At 35.5% G+C, this 18,910-nt stretch overlaps 1 pseudogene; it reads left to right on the forward strand.

Annotated features, from left to right (window-relative positions):
* The first annotated feature begins 709 nt into the window (after positions 1-709).
* On the forward strand, positions 710-1,440 carry LOC109676051 (olfactory receptor 7A10-like; annotated as a pseudogene).
* The last annotated feature ends 17,470 nt before the right edge of the window (positions 1,441-18,910 follow it).

Raw genomic sequence — 18,910 nt, forward strand, 5'->3', positions numbered from 1 at the left:
TTCAGTGGTACACAGAGAAATGCACTAGATCTCTTTGTCATAACTTGGAAATCACAGGAAAACAAATGGATCAATGAACTACTTGCTTATTGCATAAGTGGAATTACAATAAATAAATGCATTTTTTCCTTAAAAAATAAAATGTCATGCAATGTCATGTTTGGCTAAATGTAACCATCCTATAATGTTCAGATCTAGCTAAATCCTCAAACATGTCATTTGTTTAAGCTGAAAACATTCAAATTCTCTTCTAATTCATATTTTTAGTAATTCTCTTATGTACTTTCATTCTCCTTCCATGAAAGGCCCACAAAGACTTTAATTTCTCAGTACCCTTTATTCATTGCCTGGACAAGACTAAGAATATGATTGTAACTCAGTTTACATTACTGATTTGAATAAGAGAATTGTTTACTAAAACTAGTTAGACAATAAATTTAAGAAATTGCAGAGATGGAGAGGAATTTCTAATTAGAAATGTCACATGCTATGTATTACAGGAGCCAGGTACAAAACATAGTCATATTATTTTCCTCTTTTCTGGTTGTCTCATAGTTGACGGTATCATAAAACTATACCCAAGTTTTAAAATTTCTTCTTCTGGGATTTTCAGATAAACAACCTTTCTTATACAGGCTCTTCCTTTCCATGTACCTGGTCACTGCCCATCATCCTGCCCTTTGTCACAGACTGCCACCTGCACGTGTCCATGCACTTCTTCCTCTCCAACCTGTCCTCATTGGACACCTGCTTCACCTACATGACCATCCCAAAGATGGTGGTGAACATACAGACACACAACAAGGCCATAACTTATGGAGGCTACATCATGCTGATTTATGTTTTTGCAACCACTGCAGGGTTCAACAACTTCATCCTGGCTGTAATGGCCTATGACCACTTTGTTGCCATCTGTCACCCCCTGAACTACATGGTCATCATGAATCACAAGCTCTGTGCATTGCTGTCGTTGGTGTCCTGGATCACATGTGCCTTGAATTCTTTATTACAAAGCTTAGTGACATTGCAGCTGTCCTTCTGTACACAGGTGGAAATCCCTCACTTTTTCTGTGAACCTGACCAGTTGACTCACCTTGCCTGTTCTGACACATTTCTGAATGACGTGGTGATATATACAATAGCAGTGCAGCTGGTGTTTGTCCCATCAGTGGCATCATTTACTCTTACTCAAAGAAAGTTTCCTTCACCTATGTGATCTCATCACCTCAGGGGAAGTACAAAGCTTTTTCCACCTGTGTGTCTCACCTCTCAGTTGTCTCCTTATTTTATTGTACTGGTCTAAGAGTGTTCCTCAGTTCTGCCATGATCCTAAACCATAGTGAACTGCAAGATCACCCTCATGCTGGGAATAAGGACATCAAGAGGGCTCTGAAAAGATTTTCTGAGAAAGAAACTAACAAAGTACTTATTGTCCTGTGACTAAAAGAGCAGAAAGGTTTAGAATTAAAAATTGCAATACATTCATCCAACGTGGAAGTATTTCTTTATCCATCAATTTTCAGAATTTTTTTATTTGTTTGATTTCAACTTGTCTATACAAATTATGTTCCTCAATTTATCAAGAGGCTGCTTCCTCTGATGTTGAAAGTGTTCACTTTATCAATTTGATGTTTCCTCAAAGACATTTTCAATCATGCATAGGAAATATTGGAAATTACTATTTTTCTCATGGGCAACATGGGTTTCTCCAGAATAATCTCTTCTGGGAGCCACTCAAGTTGTTTTCTTTTGTTGATTCTAAACATCATGGTTATGTGATGTGGTATACTACGCTTATGTGCAAAAAAAATCACACTTGGTAAATAAGATTGTTCATATAATTATCTTTAAAAATCATGAGAGCACACTGCTCTAAAATAACTACATTCCTTAAAGCATCAGTATGTTAACTGATTCTCCTGAATATATAAGTTTAAACAGACTAGTTTGTGTCATAATGGATCATTGGCCATTCTCGTCATCAGAACTCTGTTTTCTTATTCATCTTGGTGTGAAGAGTAGCTACAATAATCTCTTGGGAAAACAGACTACTATCTAAACAACTCCAATTGAAATCTCCATGTAAGGTTATGTTTTCTATTTTGTTTTGTTAAACATTTTTATTATTACATAATATTTCTATGGGAGTTTTTGTTGTGACATTTCCCTATAAGCATACAACGTACTTCAGTTTGATTCATCCTCTACATTATTTCCCTCTTCCCCCTTCTTAAAATAACTTTGACAGGAATCAATCATATTCCCACATGTTCAGAAAGTACATCAACCATTTTCACCCCCCTTTATGCTCTATGTTTACTCTCCCCCTTCCACTAGTTCCCTCCTTAACATAACTTGTTTTATATTCCTGTCCTTTATTTTTTAAGTGTCTGTTCATTTTTGAGTGGGGTTTTGCCTTGGTATTTTTCCTGTAGATATATTGTACCTTAATCACTCTATGCCACTGTCTTACTCTTCCTTACCATTTTTCTCTTACTCTTATTGGTCAAAAGTTTGGGGTATATTTCATTGTATGGAAAGAAATTTTTAATTATCATATTGATTAATTTTATCTCAAAGTGACAGAAGAACTTAAAAGGGAAGACATGAGTGTCTAAGTTACACACTGAAGTGCTATGGCAGTCATGTCTGTACCATTGGTATAGTAACTGATATGTGTAATATTTATGGCTGGTATAAATAAGGGGGCTTACTCATTCAAATTCAGTTTTTAAATTTTTATCAGCATATATCCATTGTTCAGAAGGGATTCATTTTGACAATTCTTAATAGACTTATGGTGTACGTTGGTTAGATTGAATTGACCCCATCATCTTTCCTGTGCAACAGCCTTCCCAACCCAATAAAGCAATTGCAAGAGGTTTCACCATTCTATTTCATAAGTGTACACAGTGCCCATGAACTATATTCCCTCGCATTCATCTCCTCCATTCAGCCTCCCCTTTCCCACAAGTACCCCCACACACTGTGCTTATTATACAGTCCTGTCTTCCATTGTTAATTAATTCCAAAATCAATGTTCAAAGGGGTTTCTCAATGTATCCCCACTGTAAATGTACTTTACATTGGTCAACTCAGCCCCTTCCAGTATTCTCCCTTACCCTTTCTCTCCCACTAGCTATTATTCATCAGCTTTCAATACATGACATTATATCTTCTACCTATACAGATGTAATGTTTCTCAATATTGTTTATACTCTGTCATTCTCTTTTCCTTTCCTTTTTCTTTGAAGTTCCATAGAATGGTTCCACTATTAGAAAGATGTTCTGTATGTCCATGTGAATATGATCATGTTTGTTTTTGTACATATGTTTATCTTTTGGATCAATCTTCCACATGTGAAAGAAAACACAGGGACTTTGTTTTTCTGAACCTGGGTTACTTCACTTAACATGATGTCCTCCATTTCCATGCATTTACCTTCAGTCCACATGGTTTCATTCTTCTTTATGTCTGAATAAAATACAATTGTATGAATTATCTATCTATCTATCACATTTTCTTAATTTATTCAGTAGCTATAGGACATCTGGGTTGTTTCCATAGTTTGGCTATTATGAACAATGCTGAAAAAATGTCAGTATGCAACTGATATTGTATCCTGACTTATGTTCCTCCAGGTATATTTCCAGGGTGGTATTTCTGAATTATATGGTGATTCTATTTTTAGTTTTCTGAGGAATAATCACATAGTTTCCATAATGGTTGGGCTAAGGTGCATTCCCACGAACCGTGTATAGGGGTTCATGTTTCACTGTATCCTCTTGAACATTTGGGGTTGTTCTTGTTCTTGAAGATAGCAATTGTAACTGGGGTCAGAAGAAATTTTAGTGTAGCTTTGATTTGTATTTCTTTAATGGTCAGGGATATAGAACAGTTCTTCATGTATTTATTGGCCATTTCTACCTCTTCCCTTGAATGTTCCCTATTCAATTCATGTTGGGTTGATGATTCTTTGGGGGTTGAGTTTGTTGAGTTCTGTGCAGATTCTGGACATTAATCCCTCATAGGATGAGTAGATGGTAAACATTTTCTCCCATTCTGTGGGCTGTCTATTGAGTCAAGTAACTGTTTCTTTTGCTGTGCAGAAGCTTTTCATTTTCATACAGTCTATTTGTTCATCCATTCTCTCAATTACTGAGACATTGGAGTTCTATTTAGGAATCTGTTGCCTAGGCCTATATGTTACAGTGTATTTTCTATTATTTCTTGTAGCCATTTCAAATTTTTAGGTCTTATACTAGGGACTTTGATCGATCTTGAGTTGATACTGTGTAGGGTGAAAGACAGGGATCTAGTTTCATTCTTCTTCATATGGTTATCCAGTTTTTCCAGCAATATTTGTTGGAGACTGTCTTTACTCCATCATGTATTTTGGGCTCCTTTATTAAAAATCAGTTGGTTATAGTTGTGTGGATTTCTGATTTAGACTTCTATCCTGTTTCATTGGACTTAGAACTGTTTTTGTGCCAATACCATGCTGTTTTCATTGTTACTGCTCTGTACTGTAGTTCGAAATCAGGTTTTGTGATACCTCCAGGACTGGACATTTTGCTCAGAATTGCTTTGGCTATTCAAGGTCTTTTGTGTTTCTATATGTATTTTGGGTCAATTTTTCTATCTCTGTGAAGAATGTCTTTGGAATTATGATAGGGATTGCAATAAACATGTAGTTTGCTTTTAGGAGTGTAGCCATCTTCAAAATATTGATATTCCTAATCCACAAACAGGGAGATCTTTCCATCTTCTGATGTCCTGTTAGATTTCTCTCTTCAGAGATTTATAGTATTCATTGAAAAGGTCTTTGTTTTCCTTCATTAAATTTATTTATAGATATTTTTGAGGCTATTGTAGATGGGCTTGTTTCCCTGGTATCTTTCTCAGTCTGTTCATGTTGGTATATAAACAACTATTGATTTCTGTGTATTAATTTTGTGTCCTGCCACTTTGTGCAAAGAGTTTATGACTTCTAATAGTTCCTTGTTTCAGTTTTTAGTGTCTTTTAGATATAAGATCACATCATCTGCAGATAGAGATAGGTTTACTTCTTCCTTCCTTATTTGAACACCTTTTATTTGTTGCCTTTTATTTCTTGATAGGACTATGATAGGCTATAGTCCCATCATATATATCTTTTATTACGTTGAAGAACATTTCTTTCATTCTGAGTTTCTTCAGTGTTTTTATCATGAAAGGGTGCTAAATTTTGTCAAAGGCTTTCTGCATCTATTGAGATGATCATGTGATTTTTGTCTTAGCTTCTCTTAATATGCTGTATTAAATTTATCAAACTGCATATGTTGAAACATCCTAGCATCCTGGAATTAAACTCATTGATCCTGGTGTATGATATTTTTGATGTATTGTTAAATTCACTTGCTCATTATTTGTTGTGAAGTTTTTGCTATATTCATTAACTATACTGTTTTGTACATCTCTTTTTCATTTCATCTTTGTTGGGTTTTGGAATGAGTATGATACTGGTTTCATAAAATGAGTTTGGTAGTGCTCCCTCCCTTTCTATTTCCTGGAAAAGATTAATGAGGACAGACAGGACAGGCATTAGTGTTACATTAATGGTCTAGTTGAATTCAGTTGTGAATTAATTGGATTATGGGATCTTCTTTGTTGGAAGACTATTATGGGTTCAATCTCATTGCTTGGCATACATACATACATGTATATATATATATATATGTTTAGTATCTTCTTAGCTCTATTTTTGTTGGTTAAATGCATCTGGAAATTTATCTATTTCTTTTAGATTTTCCAGCTTACATGAATTTATGTATTCAAAGTGTTCTCTAATGATCCTCTGGATTTTGTTAATGCTTGTCATTATGTCCCTTTTTCATGGTTAATTTTATTAATTTGGGTCTTTTCCCTCCTCTATCTAGTCAGGTTGCCTAAGTGTTTACTATCTTATTAGTCTTTCCCAAGAAACAACTTTGTGTTTCATTGATTATTTGTATACATTTTGTATTGTTGATCTCATTGATCTGAGACCTGATCTTTATTATTTCTGCCTGTCTGCTAGTTTCACTTTTGGTTTGTTTTCATTTTTTTCTAAAAGTTTAAGGTACATCATTATGTTGCTTATTTGAGAAGCCTCAATGGGGAAAGTTGAACATATAGACAAACATATATAGATACATGAAGAACTGCAAAAATGACCTGATAACCTATTTATCCACTACAAGTATTGCTAGTGAAGGGGGATTGTGGGTAGGTAGCTATGGGAAGGGGAAATCAAGAACTAAGGAGTGGTTCTTATTGATAGGTGAAAATAATTTAAGGCTGCACACTGAAAGGAAAGTTATGGGGCTGTTATGTGATTGAAGGTTAGGGGGAAGTTAGGACTAAAGAAAAAATTGGGAGACAAGAATTCAAAACTGCTGTTTGTATATACAGAAAAAGAAGACACAGATAAACAAATTATAAATCTTCATTAAATGAAGACAAAAACACAACTTACCAGAACTTTAGAGAAGCAGCAAAAGCAGTTCAAATAGAGCATTTTATAAGTGTCTACCCAAAATATGAGAGAAATCTCAAACAAACTAAAGAAACACCTCAAGGTCTTAGAAAAGCAAGAGTAAGTAAGACACAAAGTTAGTACAAGGTACTAAATAATAAATATCAAGGCAGAAAATCATGAAATTAATACTAGCAAAACAAAACAAAGAACTAATGAAACAATGAGCTGGTTCTTTGATAAGATAAATAAGATTGACAAACTCTTACCCAAACTAACAAAAAGAAAAGAGAGAATGCCCAAATTTATAAATTTACAGACAAAAAAGAGAATCACAAAAAATTTCAGTGAAATTCAGTGATTTTTTAGAGAAAATTTTGAAAACATATTCCAATCAATTGGACAATCTAAAAGGAATGCATAATTTTCTGGATACACATGACTTGCCAAAATTGAACCAAGAGGATATAAACAACATAAACAGATTGACATCAAACCATGAGATTGAAATATCAAGAAACAGTCCCCAACAAAGAAAAGCCTACCTGAAATGCAAAAAGGGTTGAATTCCACCAGATTTTTAGGGAACAAGTAATACCAATGTCCTCAAATTATTTCATAAAAGAGAAAGAAAAGAACACTTCCATACTTTTTTTCATGATGCCAAACCCTGAAAAAAAAGCATGAAGAAAACTGTAAACTAATTTCCATTATGAATTCTTAATAAAATATATGAAACCCAAATTCATCAACAGTTTAAAAAGATTATACACAATGATCAAGTTAATTTCACTTGAGGGATGAACGGATGGTTCAATATACACAAATCAATAAGTGATATAGCACATAAATAGAACCAAAGGGGAATGATGTATTAACACCCTGAGGGAATAAACTGCCAACCTAACCCAATAAAGCAGAAAAAAAATCTTAATGAAGCTCAAGCTTACTCTGTTCCTAGGTCCAGGCAGATCCATTAACTTCTCTGGGCTCCACTTTTCTGATGTAAAATGACTTTCCAATAATACTGACCATATATTATACATGTGTAAAAATTAAATGAGATAATTCTTGTGAGAGTCTAACTTCAACAATGGTTCATAAGAACTCTAAATGTAGCTCTTCAAATCACCCAAGATTTCATAAATTAAGGAGAAACTATAATTCCTGATGTATTCCATGTACAACTTGTCACAGTGGTTTGCAAAAATCATAATAAATATAAGGATTGTTGAAACTTCCCAGTGTTTTATAACTAATGAACAGTTCTATTGCCATTCTTTCTTCATCAAAATAAAAGAGAATAGCAACTTTAAGATATCAGGAACTGTGTCCCTTCTACTAGTCAGTTCTTTGGCACTTCAAGGAACCTAACAAAATCAGGATTGTCAATACAGGATAAAATTGGAACTAAGGATTGGCCAAACATGGTGAGGATGTTATATTTCTGGAAGACAAAAAATTTCAAGGAAAAGACACAATATATTATTGAGTCACCTAAATTCTAATCTGTGTCTTGGGAACACAATATGAGAAGAAGACTTTCCTTTATTATCAGACCAATGTCCTTCAGGGAAATCAGGATAGTGTCAGGGGGTTGGCAGAACGAAGGAAAACGTAGCTAATGAGCAGAAAGGAGCTGTAAATACATCCTTGAATTCTGTTACTCAGAGGATAAAAATCTTTCCAGAACAGGACTTAGTTCCTTTGGAAGTTATAAGAGCCCTATATCTGATTAGGCGACCAAAGCTTTACTGCTTCCTGCTCTCTAGTGTGTGGCAGAGATTCAGTCTCTGCATTAACCATTCAGTGGGGAATTCTGACTTCCACACAGAGACTTTTGCCTAAGAGATCCCATCCAGGTGAGTCTGAGACCCCAGTGTTTCCCTCAGGAAAAGTGAAGAACATAAACTGACAAGATTTACCTGGTGTCACCTGATGACCAAGCCAGCCTAGTCCACAGGTAAGAGATCACTTCGTGCCTTGGATTGTATGAATAATTAATTGGCAACACATTTCATATATTAAAAAGAGAAGTGCAGTTTAGACCCTGCAATGCATACATCATTGACAATCCTCTGACGGAAATGGATGTACAGTTGTAGACTAATGTAGAAGTACTCTAAAGTATTTCTCATAAAAATAGAATGTACCTTTGTTAAATCCAAGGAATATAGAATATTGGAATGTTAGTTGCTTATGACTGTTTTTAAGGTTGTGTGCTTTCAGTTTTACTGTTGTTTGCTACAGAGAGATAATACATACTTTGGTCTGTTAATCAATGTGGTCATTTTTTACCACAGAGGTGTTGTGCCATAAAGATACACATGAACTATAAAATGTTATGAAAGACTTGAATGGAAATTTTATTTGTATGGTCAAAGCTCACTAACATTTGATGATTTATTAGTCACATTTTAAGAAAGAGCTTAATTATCATATATAGTACTGTCATGAAACTTGTATTTGGTTTTCTCTCTTAATTTTTTCTTAGTAAGCAACAATAAAGTATTTTTTCTTGTAAAAATTAGATTATATCCAAGGTGTTTCAAATAGCCAGGAGGAAATTAGTTTTAGGTGTAGAGGAATGTGAGCTGAAACTACAGCAGCATATTTGAACCTGTTTCCATCATTTTTACTTTAGATTTCAGAAATGAATAGGAAGTTATTTTACGAAGTTTACTATTTTCCATGTAGTTGTTTAAGTAAGCGTGAATACATTTGGGAGAGGGGTGTGTGAAATTTTATGCATTTTGTGTAATCAAAACTATTTGTCATTCATATTGCATAGTCATTCCCCACTGAACTTTAAATTTGGAATATTGCTAAATCATAACTCTTAATAAATTGCTTGTTATTTGCAGCCATCTTATTTTGTATCTGCTTTTCCTGATTTCTAAGTTTTTCCTTTTGCAGCTTTTTCTATTTTTACAAAAGCAATCATCTTCTGATTTTTGGTGGAACACATTCTTTTAAGTTTATCTCAATATCACTTATATCTTTTGTAGGCATATTCTATACCAACTTCATTACCTTGTAGAGACACCCTTTCTGGACAGTGCACGGTGTAAATAACTGGCACAATGGGGTCAGTGTGAGAAATGAGCATGATAATGCATGTGCTGCCTGAGCTCAGGGCATGGAGAGGACTCAGGAAGGGATCTGGGAAAACACTGTACTCATGGTTTTACTTAGTTTCATTACTTTTACCTTCTGCTGTGTCAGTGTAGTAAGCATATGTGAATCACTTTATGTTTACACAGGGGCAATATCAAAACTTCAGATAGTGCTTCTTACACTGTCACTAAAAAGAATATGCTTTCCCAATTTTATTTCCAGGTTTTGTCAATTAAATATTGAATTACAGACTTGTGTTCATGTCATAAAATCACTGTTTATATTTTTCATTGAGAAATTATTTTAGATTTTCATTCACTTTCATTTACAGCAATTACTTTTATTCCATTTATATAACTTATCATTATTTTTTGTTGAATGATTCTTAATTCTTTAATTGGTTTCTATATTTTCTAAATTTTTTAACCCTTTAGAAAACACAAAATTAGCAAAGTACTTAAGATCTCTGCTCATTTGGATCTTACATTATCAGGGAAAGTGCAGAACACAATGAAATTAGTGCATGCATGGTACAGTTTCCCTACTGAAAATCACATTCAGACAGTAGACTGCCTGTCCTGACAGGCACAGCATCTTACAGAATCCTCCTCAGAGCACTTAGGCCTGAGTTCACACATTTTAAGTGCTTTTAACATGATGTTGATTTCACTTTGCAAGTATTCTGTTGAGGATGGTTGAATCTATGATCTTCAAGGTAGTTGACCTGCAATTTTCTTTTCTTTGACAGTCATTGACTAACCAAATTGGGACTCTTGCAATCCCAACAACGGAAGGATAATCACCAGAGGAAAACAATGTGGGATCCACTGTGATATACGGCATGCATTTGAGATGAAAGTATTGCATGATCATATATACATGGGGTAACTAAAGTAGTCAGACTCATAGATACATAGAATGGTGCAGTAAGAAGAGTGGAAAATCTGCAGTTATCTCTTAATAGATACAAAATTACAGTTATATGAGATTAATTTTTAGAAACCCAATACACAATGTAATGCAGAGGGCAAACAATATGGTATTGTGCACTTCAAAATCTGTTACAAGGGTGGATATAATACTCCATAATCCCAGTACAGAGGAAGATGAAGCAGGAGAGATAATGACTTCAAGGAAGGCCTAAGCTGCATAGTAAGACTGTCTAAAAAATAGAAAATGAAAAGACAGACATAGAAAGAAAATTAGTGAAGGTGAAAGATCTGATAATAACTGATTCTCAAACTGGAAAAATAAAACAAAACAAAAAGGGCACAAGACAATTCTGGGAGGTGACAGTTGTGCATGCAACTTTGATTACAGGGATGGTGTGACCAGGGTGTGCCTTGTCTAATTCATCCACCTTCCCACACACCACAAGCACAGCTCTTTGCATATGGATTATAGCTCAGTACACATATTTAAAAGTAAAGTGTAAGGACAACGCAGAAATCAAGGTCTCTGCATATGAAAATCTTAAAATTTCACCTTTCTGAAGACTAATTCCAGGCTCAACCTCCTTGGTTATACTGTCTCTCTCTTCGCCCTGTTGCTCATTCTATTTGCCTCATCGCATTCATTTTGAAATTTAATGTAAAGTAAAAACACCAAACTCAGTACCTTTGCACTGCTCATGCCTTGTGTCAAGCACAGACTTCCAAGATGACCTCATGGCTCCACCTGCTTCCTAAAGGTGTCTTGTTTACCTGTCTTCCTGAACCCTACAAAAAGCATCAGTATCCACTCCACATTTACTTCTCACTTTTTCTTAATAGGCATTATTACAGTCCAATATGTTCTAGGGTAATTTATTATTTATTTAAATATAATTGTTATACAGGGGGATACATTTTAACATTTATAACTGCTCACAACATATATTAATTAGATTCACTCCATCTGTCTTTTGCTGTGGTTCCTGCTCCCATCATTCTTAGGGCAATTTCAACAAGTTTCATTTTTCTATTTTCACACATGTATACAGAATATATTCACCATATTCACCATCCTTCACTCTCTCCAGTAATTCCCCTCTTCCCATTGGTAGCCACACCAAGACAGGACTTATTTTACCTTTCTGTTCTTCACATTTTCTTTTTTTTAATGATTTAAGTTTTCTTTTTTTTAATTTTATTATTCATATGTGCATACAAGGCTTGGTTCATTTCTCTCCCCTGCCCCCACCCCCTCCATTACCACCCACTCCACCCCCTCCTTCTCCCCCCCCAATACCCAGCAGAAACTATTTTGCCCTTATCTCTAATTTGGTTGTAGAGAGAGTATAAGCAATAATAGGAAAGAACAAGGGTTTTTGCTGGTTGAGATAAGGATAGCTATACAGGGAGTTGACTCACATTAATTTCCTGTGCATGTGTGTTACCTTTTAGGTTAATTCTTTTTGATCTCACCTTTTCTCTAGTTCCTGGTCCCCTTTTCCTATTGGCCTCAGTTGCTTTTAAGGTATCTGCTTTAGTTTCTCTGTGTTAAGGGCAACAGATGCTAGCTAATTTTTTAGGTGTCTTACCTATCCTCACCCCTCCCTTGTGTGCTCTCGCTTTTATCATGTGCTCAAAGTCCAATCCCCTTGTTGTATTTGCCCTTGATCTAATGTCCACATATGAAGGACAACATATGATTTTTGGTCTTTTTGGCCAGGCTAACCTCACTCAATGATTTTTTCCAATTCCATCCATTTACCAGCGAATGATAACATTTCGTTCATCTTCATGGCTGTATAAAATTCCATTGTGTATAAATACCACATTTTCTTAATCCATTCGTCAGTGCTGGGGCATCTTGGCTGTTTCCATAACTTGGCTATTGTGAATAGTGCTGTAATAAACATGGGTGTGCAGGTGCCTCTGGAGTAACCTGTGTCACAATCTTTTGGGTATATCTCCACGAGTGGTATTGCTGGATCATATGGTAGATCAATGTTTAGATTTTTAAGTAGCCGCCAAATTTTTTTCCAGAGTGATTGTACTAGTTTACATTCCCACCAATAGTGTAAGAGGGTTCCTTTTTCCCCGCATCCTCGCCGACACCTGTTGGTGGTGTTGTTGCTAATGATGGCTATTCTAACAGGGGTGAGATGGAGTCTTAGTGTGGTTTTAATTTGCATTTCCTTTATTGCTAGAGATGGTGAGCATTTTTTCATGTGTTTTTTGGCCATTTGAATTTCTTCTTTTGAGAAAGTTCTGTTTAGTTCACTTGCCCATTTCTTTATATGTTCATTAGTTTTGGGAGAATTTATTTTTTTTATTTTTTTTTCATTTTTCTTTTATTATTCATATGTGCATACAAGGCTTGGTTCATTTCTCCCCCCTGCCCCCACCCCCTCCCTTACCACCCACTCCACCCCCTCCCGCTCCCCCCCTCAATACCCAGCAGAAACTATTTTGCCCTTATCTCTAATTTTGTTGTAGAGAGAGTATAAGCAATAATAGGAAGGAACAAGGGGTTTTGCTGGTTGAGATAAGGATAGCTATACAGGGCATTGACTCACGTTGATTTCCTGTGCGTGGGTGTTACCTTCTAGGTTAATTCTTTTTGATCTAACCTTTTCTCTAGTTCCTGGTCCCCTTTTCCTATTGGCCTCAGTTGCTTTAAGGTATCTGCTTTAGTTTCTCTGCATTAAGGGCAACAAATGCTAGCTAGTTTTTTAGGTGTCTTACCTATCCTCACCCCTCCCTTGTGTGCTCTCGCTTTTATCATGTGCTCATAGTCCAATCCCCTTGTTGTGTTTGCCCTTGATCTAATGTCCACATATGAGGGAGAACATACGATTTTTGGTCTTTTGAGCCAGGCTAACCTCACTCAGAATGATGTTCTCCAATTCCATCCATTTACCAGCGAATGATAACATTTCGTTCTTCTTCATGGCTGCATAAAATTCCATTGTGTATAGATACCACATTTTCTTAATCCATTCGTCAGTGCTGGGACATCTTGGCTGTTTCCATAACTTGGCTATTGTGAATAGTGCTGCAATAAACATGGATGTGCAGGTGCCTCTGGAGTAACAGTCTTTTGGGTATATCCCCAAGAGTGGTATTGCTGGATCAAATGGTAGATCAATGTTTAGCTTTTTAAGTAGCCTCCAAATTTTTTTCCAGAGTGGTTGTACTAGTCTACATTCCCACCAACAGTGTAAGAGGGTTCCTTTTTCCCCGCATCCTCGCCAACACCTGTTGTTGGTGGTGTTGCTGATGATGGCTATTCTAACAGGTGTGAGGTGGAATCTTAGTGTGGTTTTAATTTGCATTTCCTTTATTGCTAGAGATGGTGAGCATTTTTTCATGTGTTTTCTGGCCATTTGAATTTCTTCTTTTGAGAAAGTTCTGTTTAGTTCACATGCCCATTTCTTTATTGGTTCATTAGTTTTGGGAGAATTTAGTTTTTTAAGTTCCCTGTATATTCTGGTTATCAGTCCTTTGTCTGATGTATAATTGGCAAATATTTTCTCCCAGTCTGTGGGTGTTCTCTTCAGTTTAGAGACCATTTCTTTTGATGAACAGAAGCTTTTTAGTTTTATGAGGTCCCATTTATCTATGCTATCTCTTAGTTGCTGAGCTGCTGGGGTTTCATTGAGAAAGTTCTTACCTATACCTACTAACTCCAGAGTATTTCCTACTCTTTCTTGTATCAACTTAAGAGTTTGGGGTCTGATATTAAGATCCTTGATCCATTTTGAGTTAATCTTGGTATAGGGTGAAATACATGGATCTAGTTTCAGTTTTTTGCAGACTGCTAACCAGTTGTCCCAGCAATTTTTGTTGAAGAGGCTGCTATTTCTCCATCGTATATTTTTAGCTCCTTTGTCAAAGATAAGTTGCTCATAGTTGTGTGGCTTCATATCTGGATCCTCTATTCTGTTCCACTGGTCTTCATGTCTGTTTTTGTGCCAGTACCATGCTGTTTTTACTGTTATTGCTTTGTAATATAGTTTGAAGTCAGGTATTGTGATACCTCCTGCATTGTTCTTTTGACTGAGTATTGCCTTGGCTATTCGTGGCCTCTTGTGTTTCCATATAAATTTCACAGTAGATTTTTCAATCTCTTTAATGAATGTCATTGGAATTTTGATGGGAATTGCATTAAACATGTAGATTACTTTGGGGAGTATCGACATTTTTACTATGTTGATTCTACCAATCCATGAGCATGGGAGATCTCTCCACTTTCTATAGTCTTCCTCAATCTCTTTCTTCAGAAGTGTATAGTTTTCCTTGTAGAGGTCTTTCACATCTTTTGTTAGGTTTACACCTAGGTATTTGATTTTTTTCGAGGCTATTGTAAATGGAATTGTTTTCATACATTCTTTTTCCGTTTGCTCATTGTTAGTATATAGAAATGCTAATGATTTTTCTATGTTGATTTTATATCCTGCTACTTTGCTATAGCTATTGATGATGTCTAGAAGCTTCTGAGTAGAGTTTTTTGGGTCTTTAAGGTATAGGATCATGTCGTCTGCAAATAGGGATATTTTGACAGTTTCTTTACCTATTTGTATTCCTTTTATTCCTTCTTCTTGCCTAATTGCTCTGGCTAGGAATTCCAGTACTATGTTGAATAGGAGTGGAGATAGTGGGCATCCTTGTCTGGGTCCTGATTTTAGAGGGAACGGTTTTAATTTTTCTCCGTTAAGTATAATGCTGGCTGTAGGTTTGTCATATATAGCTTTTATAATGTTGAGGAACTTTCCTTCTATTCCTAGTTTTCTGAGAACTTTTATCATGAAATGATGTTGGATCTTATCAAAGGCTTTTTCTGCATCTATTGAGATGATCAAGTGGTTTTTGTCTTTGCTTCTGTTAATGTGGTTTATTACGTTTATTGATTTTCGTATGTTGAACCACCCCTGCATCCCTGGGATGAAGCCTACCTGGTCGTGGTGGATAATCTTTTTGATGTGTTGCTGAATTCAATTTGCCTTTATTTTGTTGAGGATTTTTGCATCAATGTTCATTAAGGAGATTGGCCTTTAGTTCTCCTTTTTGGAGGTGTCTTTGCGTGGTTTTGGGATAAGTGTAATACTGGCTTCATAAAATGTGTTTGGCAGTTTTCCTTCCCTTTCTATTTCATGGAACAGTTTAAGGAGGGTTGGTATCAGTTTTCTTTAAAGATCTGATAGAATTCAGCAGAGAATCCATCAGGTCCTGGACTTTTCTTTTTGGGGAGACTCTTGATTGCTGCTTCAATTTCATTTTGTGTTATAGGTCTATTCAGGTGATTAATTTCCTCTTGGTTCAGTTTTGGATGATCATATGTATCTAGAAATCTGTCCATGTCTTTTAGATTTTCAAATTTATTTGAATATAGGTTCTCAAAGTAGTCTCTGATGATTTCCTGGACTTCCATGGTGTTTGTTGTTAACTCCCCTTTTGCATTCCTGATTCTACTAATTTGGGTTTTTTCTCTCCTCATTTTAGTCAGGTTTGCCAGGGGTCTATCGATCTTGTTTATTTTTTCAAAGAACCAACTTTTTGTTTCATTAATTCTTTGTATGGTTTTTTTGGTTTCTATTTCGTTGATTTCAGCTCTTATTTTTATTATTTCTCTCCTTCTATTTGTTTTGGGATTTGCTTGTTCTTGTTTTTCTAGGAGTTTGAGATGTATCATTAGGTCATTGATTTGGGATCTTTCAATCTTTTTAATATATGCACTCATGGCTATAAACTTTCCTCTCAAGACTGCCTTAGCTGTGTCCCATAGGTTCTGGTAGGTTGTGTTTTCATTTTCATTGACTTCTCGGAACTTTTTAATTTCCTCTTTTATTGCATCGATGATCCATTCTTCATTAAGTAATGAGTTATTTAGTTTCCAGCTGTTTACATGTTTTTTGTCTTTACTTTTGTTGTTGAGTTCTACTTTTACTGCATTGTGGTCAGATAGTATGCATGGTATTATTTCTATTTTCTTATATTTGCTGAGGCTTGCTTTGTGCCCTAGGATATGATCTATTTTGGAGAAGGTTCCATGGGCTGCTGAGAAGAATGTATATTGTGTAGAGGTTGGATGAAATGTTCTGTAGACATCTACTAGGTCCATTTGACCTATTGCATATTTTAGATCTTGGATTTCTTTATTGAGTTTTTGTTTGGATGACCTATCTATTGATGATAATGGAGTGTTAAAGTCTCCCACAACCACTGTGTTGGCTTTTATATATGCTTTTAGGTCTTTTAGGATATGTTTGATGAAATTGGGTGCATTGACATTGGGTGCGTACAGATTGATGATTATTATTTCCTTTTGGTCTATTTCCCCTTTTATTAGTATGGAATGTCCTTTATCTCGTTTGATCAATGTAGGTTTGAAGTCTACTTTGTCAGAGATAAGTATTGCTACTCCTGCTTGTTTTCGGGGGCCATTGGCTTGGTAAATCTTCTTCCAGCCTTTCATCCTAAGCATATGCTTATTTCTGTCGGTGAGATGAGTCTCCTGTAAGCAACAAATTGTTGGATCTTCTTTTTTAATCCATTTTGTCAAACGGTGTCTTTTGATGGGTGAATTAAGTCCATTAACATTAAGTGTTAGTACTGATAGGTATGTGGTGATTCCTGCCATTTAGTTATCTTAGTTGTTTGAAGGTTTGATTGTGTGTACCTAACTTGATGTTACTCTCTTCTGTCTTGCTTTTTCTTATCCTGTGGTTTGGTGCTGCCTGCCTTTTCATGGTTAAGTTGGGTGTCACTTTCTGTGTGCAGGATCCCTTGCAGAATCTTTTGTAATGGTGGCTTTGTGGTCACATATTGTTTTAGTTTTTGCTTATCATGGAAGACTTTTATTGCTCCATCTGTTTTGAATGATAGCTTTGCTGGGTAGAGTATCCTGGGGCTGAAGTTATTTTCATTCAGTGCCCGGAAGATCTCACCCCATGCTCTTCTTGCTTTTAATGTTTCTGTTGAGAAGTCTGCTGTGATTTTGATGGGTTTACCTTTGTATGTTACTTGTTTTTTCTCTCTTGCAGCCTTCAATATTCTTTCCTTAGTTTCTGAACTTGTTGTTTTAATGATGATATGTCGTGGAGTAGTTCTATTTTGATCTGGTCTGTTTGGTGTCCTGGAGGCCTCTTGCATTTGTATGGGAATATCTTTCTCTAGATTTGGGAAATTTTCCGTTATTATTTTGTTGAATATATTACGCATTCCCTTTGCTTGCACCTCTTCTCCTTCTTCGATGCCCATGATTCTCAAGTTTGGTCTTTTGATGGAGTTGGTGAGTTCTTGCATTTTCTTTTCACAGGTCTTGAGTTGTTTAATTAATAGTTCTTCGGTTTTTCCTTTAATTACCATTTCATCTTCAAGTTCTGAGATTCTGTCTTCTGTTTGTTCTATTCTGCTGGATTGGCCTTCCGTTTTGTTTTGCAGTTCTGTTTCGTTCTTTTTTCTGAGGTTTTCCATATCCTGGCTGTTTTCTTCTTTATTGTTGTCTATTTTTGTCCTGAGTTCATTTATCCATTTATTCATTGTGTTCTCTCTTTCACTTTGGTGTTTATACAGTGCTTCTATGGTTTCCTTTATTTCTTCTTTTGCTTTTTCAAATTCTCTATTTTTATTGTCTTGGAATTTTTTGAGTGTCTCCTGTACATTTTGGTTGACCCTATCCAGTATCATCTCTATAAAATTCTCATTGAGTACTTGTAGTATGTCTTCTTTTAAATTATTCTTGTAGGCTTCATTGGTCCTTTGGCATAGTTTATCTTCATTTTGTTGGAGTCTGGCTCTGAGTTTCTGTTCTCTTCATTCCCCTCTGGTTCCTGTACTAATTTTTTGCTGTGGGGAAACTGGTTTCCTTGTTTTTTCTGTCTTCCTGTCATTGTCCTTGGTGTTGTTACTGTCCCTGTACTGTGTGTAATTAAGTATTTTCTAGCTTGTAATAATAACAATGGTAATATTGAGAATGGAAGAGTGAGCTGAGATGGAAAGCAAGAAGTTAAAGAAAAGGGGAAAACAAATATACAGACAAGAGGGAGAAAGCAGAACAAGGTATCAGACAAGAGAGTTTCAAAGGTATAAACAGGGAGTGTTAGTGTACTAATCGACAGTAAGCTGAACAGACAATAGAGAGACAGAGAGAGGATTGAAAATCAAAGATAAAAAAATAAAAAATAAGTATATGAAAGTAATATCTATTTATAAAAATGAATTAAAATAAAATGGAAAATAGAAAATTAAAAAACAAAAAACCAAAAAACTTCCAAGTTTATATGCAATGCAATTTCAGTCTTAATAATTTGGATGTCTGTCTCAATCTCCAGTCCTGGAGTTGGTGCCTCAGATGTTGTTCTGTAGTTG

The sequence above is a fragment of the Castor canadensis genome, chromosome 14 (genome assembly GCF_047511655.1).
Source record: "Castor canadensis chromosome 14, mCasCan1.hap1v2, whole genome shotgun sequence".
Classification (NCBI taxonomy): domain Eukaryota; kingdom Metazoa; phylum Chordata; class Mammalia; order Rodentia; family Castoridae; genus Castor; species Castor canadensis.